This window comes from Lissotriton vulgaris, chromosome 4_1 (genome assembly GCF_964263255.1).
Source record: "Lissotriton vulgaris chromosome 4_1, aLisVul1.2, whole genome shotgun sequence".
Classification (NCBI taxonomy): Eukaryota; Metazoa; Chordata; class Amphibia; order Caudata; family Salamandridae; genus Lissotriton; species Lissotriton vulgaris.
In genome coordinates, this window is record NC_141691.1 from 2,114,273,314 (window position 1) to 2,114,279,313 (window position 6,000).

Below are 6,000 nucleotides of genomic sequence, written 5' to 3' on the forward strand. Positions count from 1 at the left end.
TTTATTATTAGCTTAAAAGGAAAGGTGGGGAGTTCTCTTTGTGAGTTATGAAGTCAATATTTATTTAAAAAGTGCTTCAGCTAGAGTTAGATTCCGAACAGGGCAACTAAGGATATTTCACTGATCCTACTTATCCAGGACAAGAGAGTTTAAAATGGGTCAGACAGACCCTGCCGATTGCCCCATAGGGTGCGGCGGGATGGGCACATATTATCACACACTTTGGACCTGCCCTGTTGTACAAAATGACTGGTCCAGAATAACTGCGATAAAGAAAGAGGTGACAAAAGAGCAGGTGCCGTTGGAAGCCAAGTGGCTACTGCTGGGAGTATCAGTAGAAGAGAAGTGGCCGAAACACGTTAAAATCCCACTGGGAGTGGCGGCAATCTAGCTAGATTATGGAGAGCAGCGATAAAAGATTGGAAGAAGGACCTGGACTGGTGCCAGCAAGCGGAACCGAAAACGTACAGCTCCAGAGGTTGCATTGTAAATTAAAAAAATATGGGGTCAATGGGTGCAAAATAGGGGGACGTTCGGCCAAATTGGGGAGGAGGAGGGAAATATAGTGGATGCTCTGTCTGGGAAGAGTGGGATTTGGGATTAGTTAAACAACTGTGAAAATTCTGAAGTGATACTGTAAAAAGATCTAGGCTCCTGTGAGTGGCCTGCTCATGGAACCGTCCATTGTAATTGTTATGTGTCATGATTCAACTAATAAATAAAAAAGAAGTTAAAAAAACTGCTTCAGCTTTTATGTTGATTGTAAAGAGATTGAGTTGCTCTATGCTTGTTTGTTTAGCCCTGACAGATTGAACATATTTGCATTGCATTTCTTTTAAATCGGTCATTTCTGCAGATCCGGATTGTGTGTGTGGCTATAAATGTGTGACCCCTATGGCATGGGCCCACATAGGCCAATCAAGAACACTCCAAGAATCCGCAGGCCCAATCACCATGCTGATCCCATTCCAGGTTTATAAATGAAAAGTGAGAATGAGAACACAAAAGGACTAAAGACATTTTTATAATTGACAAAATCATTCACGCATTTTTACTTGCATTGTCTTTCTTATGAATTCTCAGAAAAATATTGAACTCAATCAGAGATCAGATTTTCAAGCTTTTTTAAATATATTTCCTTGCTGTCATTGGTATCTATGGGGATATTTTGCAGAAAGGTCTGTTTAAGTTGTAAACTGTCTGGTAGGTATGTAAAAAATAATGAACACCATATCACTTGAAAATACGACCAAAAATAATATCAGACCCGGGAAAAAGGGCAACACAAACACAACCCAAGCAATGCCATTAAAGGGTTACTTAATTATTACAGTCATATTTAGGTATTACATACATATTGTTTTGGGCTTGACGTGTGGCAGGTATTAAGGGCACAAGACATAAACAAGCATTGGCAATGTATTTTTTTAGTGTTCAAGTTTTTGGCGTTGTACTGGAAATGTTTTTTATGTGTGTTTTGTAGTGGAGTGGATGCATGTAATGACAATTGTATGTTTTACAATGAATGTAAAAGGAAGCGTGTTGATGGATGGATCTGGTGTATAGGGCATGTCAGCTGCTATGTGCGCCATGTAAATATAATGTGACGTAATCCGGATCAATGTTGGATTGTGTACGTCATTCTCACTTCCGGCTTCCAGTGAAAGCTGTACACAGTAAACTGTAATGAAGGCAATTTTATGCAGATTTGCATTCCTTTATAGTTTGATAAATATAAAAGGGAGTATAGCCATCTAGCTGAATGCGAAAAATACTTGTACAATGTGCTGTCTAGTACTGGCCCGGATTATATGTCCCCATTGGTTTTAACTGGACCTCATAAACAATACTTATATCCTGCTTCCGATGCTCCTGCTGCAATTTAAATGCTCTTTGAAAAGCACCACACTGCAGCTTTGTGGAAGTGTTCCTTATAAACAGTGCCTAAAATAAAATACATTAAATAGGAAGTTCACTGAAGGATTTTGCACGGATCTTGGATATATCTGCTTTATGCCTTTCTTGAAATGCCTTGTCTAACATATTGCGTGCATAATTTGCTCTTTCCATATAGTATTTCTGTTAGACTTGCTTTTGCCTTTAGTGCAACGACTGTCACCAGTCCTGATTCATGTGCAATGATGTCTGGAGACTACAAGGAGGTAACATTAGAAAACAATTCACATGCTTTGGGCCCGATTCACAAAAGTAATCTGAGACAAATCCTAACTTTGCTACTCCTAAATGACTTTTGTGTATACAAAAGTCGCAAAGTTAGGATTTTGTCTCAGATTACTTTTGAGAAGCGGGCCCATAGATTTTTACATCAGAATGGCTGCAAAGCACTTGTTTTGTGAAAGAAAAGGTGACAGTGGGGGAAACTACTTTTCTTGTGGGCTTGCATAAAAACTTTTTCCAAGTTAAAACATTCTCTGCCCTCAGTCAACACTAAACTCTCTGTTTACAACTCACATTTCTGCAGCAGCAATTTAAAAAACAACGGGCAGTGAATAACATACAGCAGAAGTGAAAAGGCATAAATCTTGAAAAAAAAATGATGAACCGGTCGAAACAGAACAAAATGTAAAACTTAATTGTACTGAAACTCTGTCATAAGCAATAACCTGACACACAGAGGCACACTACTCCAAATCTGCAGCCGTCAGGAAGGAGGCTGTAGCGTAACCTCTAGACCTGCTGACCTTAGAACTGGGGAACAGGGTGAGAGTCTCAGCAAAACCGTGATTTTTAAGGAATAAATAACAGAATGTAAATACATGACCACCAATGGCAGGAATGATGCAGGAGGAGGCAGCCAAAGGGAGAGAGCAAGCATACGCCAGTAGTAAATTGTAAACAAGCGGTTGCAGATTTCAGGAAAGCATGTCATTGCGGGGAATGAGATTTTGATATCTTTTCTGATTACTTTGATACCTATCTCATTCATCTAATTTGGATCGATTATTTTCTGTCATTGAGTAAAAGGCAAACCCCACATAGTTTAAATCAACCCCATAGACTGACGCAACTCTGAAGAACCACTTACAACTGATAAAGGTTTAAAAGGTTTAATATAAAATCAGAATTAAGTGCATATACAATCCTCTCAGGATAAGATTCAACAAATACACAGGAACTAGGAGGAACATAAATTCCCTAAAGAACCTAAGTCTACAAAAGAATACAATTAAAGTCAATTCAAGAATCAGCAGATTAAAAAGCATAGATACAAAGTGGTTCCGTTGCGTCATCTATAAAAAAAGAATAAACAAGTTAAATCTGTCCCTACTCTATGCTAGGTGACATCCCTACTTCGCAAGTTCCTTTTACCCTAAAAAGGTGTCAGCAGTTTGACTTCCAAAGAAGTTCAAACTCTCTTAGCCTCAAATGGTAACTTATGTCGAGAAGCAGTACCCTTTCTGCCTACCCATCCGCTCTCTAAGGGTCCTCGGCCTACTGCTCTCTTGCGCTCTGCTCTTTCTCTCTTCGCCTTTGCCTCAGGCCATCTGCGCTCTGATCTTCTGTTCTGCGCTCTTAGCTCTTGTGCTGCTCTTCTCCCCTGGGTGCTGTCCCTAAATACACAATCACAGTATAGGTGGAACGCCCCTTGACGCCCACCACATACACATTCTCATGAGCTCATTTTCTAGGTCTTTCCATAGCTTCGTCTCTTCGCGTCGTCCGTTAAGTTGACTTTTATTCTTAGACGCCATCTTCGTCTTCTTGCTGGTGACTTCATTGACATTCCAGTTGACACTTTCAGAGCAAAGTCTATCACCTCATCAGAACTCTATTCTTTACGACTGTATTCGTAACTTCATTTGGTCCTGTGAACGGTCATTTCTAAACAAGACCCAAATTCCAAGCGTCTCTTATCTCACTTAGGCCATAAACTTCGTCTAGCATTGTCACCTTAAATTTAACAAGACCTTTGACTCTTGGCTCGCACGTACAGATCAAAGCTATCCACAATTCCTGTGAGCCCACTAAATTACATACAGCGGACTACACTCCTGCGAACCCTTGGTCAGTCAGGTTAAAATCACACATGACCAAACTCTTCTAACATTCCTACAAACTCTTCTACACAGTATAACCTTTAACACACATTTATATATAATCGAATTTAGCAAATCACTTGATTATAAGCGAATGCATCTTTACATAGAATACATCTTACATAGAATAAAATGTTGTATTCTCATTCCTATACTTACACCGTGCTATATATGCTCTGCACATTTCTTCACTTTACATTTCGTCTTCTTTCTCTGTTTTATAATTACATACGTCCATCTATTCTGATTTGCACGTTCTGCTGTTCGTAAGCATTTCTATACATTTCTATATTAGCCCACTACGTATACGGGCCTTCTAATCTAAAGTGAATACAAATACATTTCCTATTACATTGGTTACATCGGCTAACTTTACGCTACAAGTGCTACTTCACGTTACAACTTCCACGTTTATGCGATATGCTTGTGAATATGGTACAGATATACTTTTTATTCAAATTGCGCTCTCTCAGTTCCCCCCTTTGATGACCTCTAGGGGTCATCACTAAAATGCAATTTGAATAACACCTTACACAGAACTAGTTACAAGATTCCCTCTTTTTATCGTTTCGAGAGCTCTTAAACTTTTATACTGTTGATCTTGTAAAACAGCTAATCTCCTTTCTTGCTCTCTCATGGACCCTTGTAACCGGTTCGTCCTATACCATTTATACAGTCTCACTAACCCTAACAATGTGATTATGCAAATCAATATTATTAAAACAGGTTTTAATATATACCACACAATGCTTTTACCTAGTTTGGTAAACCAATCTCCAACTTTACTCATTCCGTGACCTACTTTTTCCCAAACATTTATTTTTGTTAAATCTTCGATTTCTTGATGTATCTCTGTAATGTTATGTATGACTTTCTCAAGTGGTTTTGAATTATCTGGAATGTAAGTACAACATTCTTGGACCTTCAGAGCCTTGCAGACTCCGCCCTCTTTTGCTAGCAGAACATCTAAAGCAAGACGGTTCTGAAGAACCATTGCTCTAATCGACTGCATCTCTCCTTCTACTAGCATCAATGACCTTGCAGTACTTGCAGATAATCTATCTACAACTGTAGCTAGTCTCCTGATCTTAACATCGTTAAGTATTAAACCTAACATAGGAAACATTGCTCCAAATATGTCTCCAACTACCTCAGCATCTCCTATTTCTCTTTTCGCTCTTGTCGAAGCCTTTCCTTCTATAATCTCTAAATCCTTCGCATGATATATTTTGGGGAAGACAATTGCCAAGTAACACGAACCATACCAATTGTCAGGCAGTTTTACATAGGCATTTCTTCCACATACAAAATATACATTAGGAATAGTTTGCATCTCTTTCATGAAATCTTTCGTATAGTACTCTAACCTAAAAGCATGTTCGCAATTTACTTCACCTACAAATACACTCTCATAATATGTCTTGCTTCGAGTTAAACATAACTTTCCTTTCTGCGTTCTATCCAAAGCTATTGGACCATTACTACCTTTCCTCTTGTGTGCTTTTTCTTCTTCGGTCCAATCAGTTTTCCACTGTCCTGACATTTTTAGAATCTTCTGCCTCCTGTATCTGTCATCTACTTGTCCTATGAATTTCTTCTCTATCTCTGACACTTTGCAAGTCAGATTATTTCTGCGTGCATATGAAGTATCTAATGTATCCCAAGGAAGAAAGAATTTGGCTAATCTATCCTCCTTTTTATAATAGTCCCACTTATTCATTTGTTTATAATTCGGGACTTCAGGCAGTACCGAATCATAATTTGAAAAGTAGTACTCAAACCCTTCTCTACCATAAAATATACTGAGCAGTAAACTACATGTTATCCCATATGTCAGTGGGAGATGATGATATCTGATACCTTCATCTACAGAAGCCGGCAATTGCATACAAACGTAGCAATCTTTGGCCTCCATAGCATCGATATACTCGTACAATAGCTT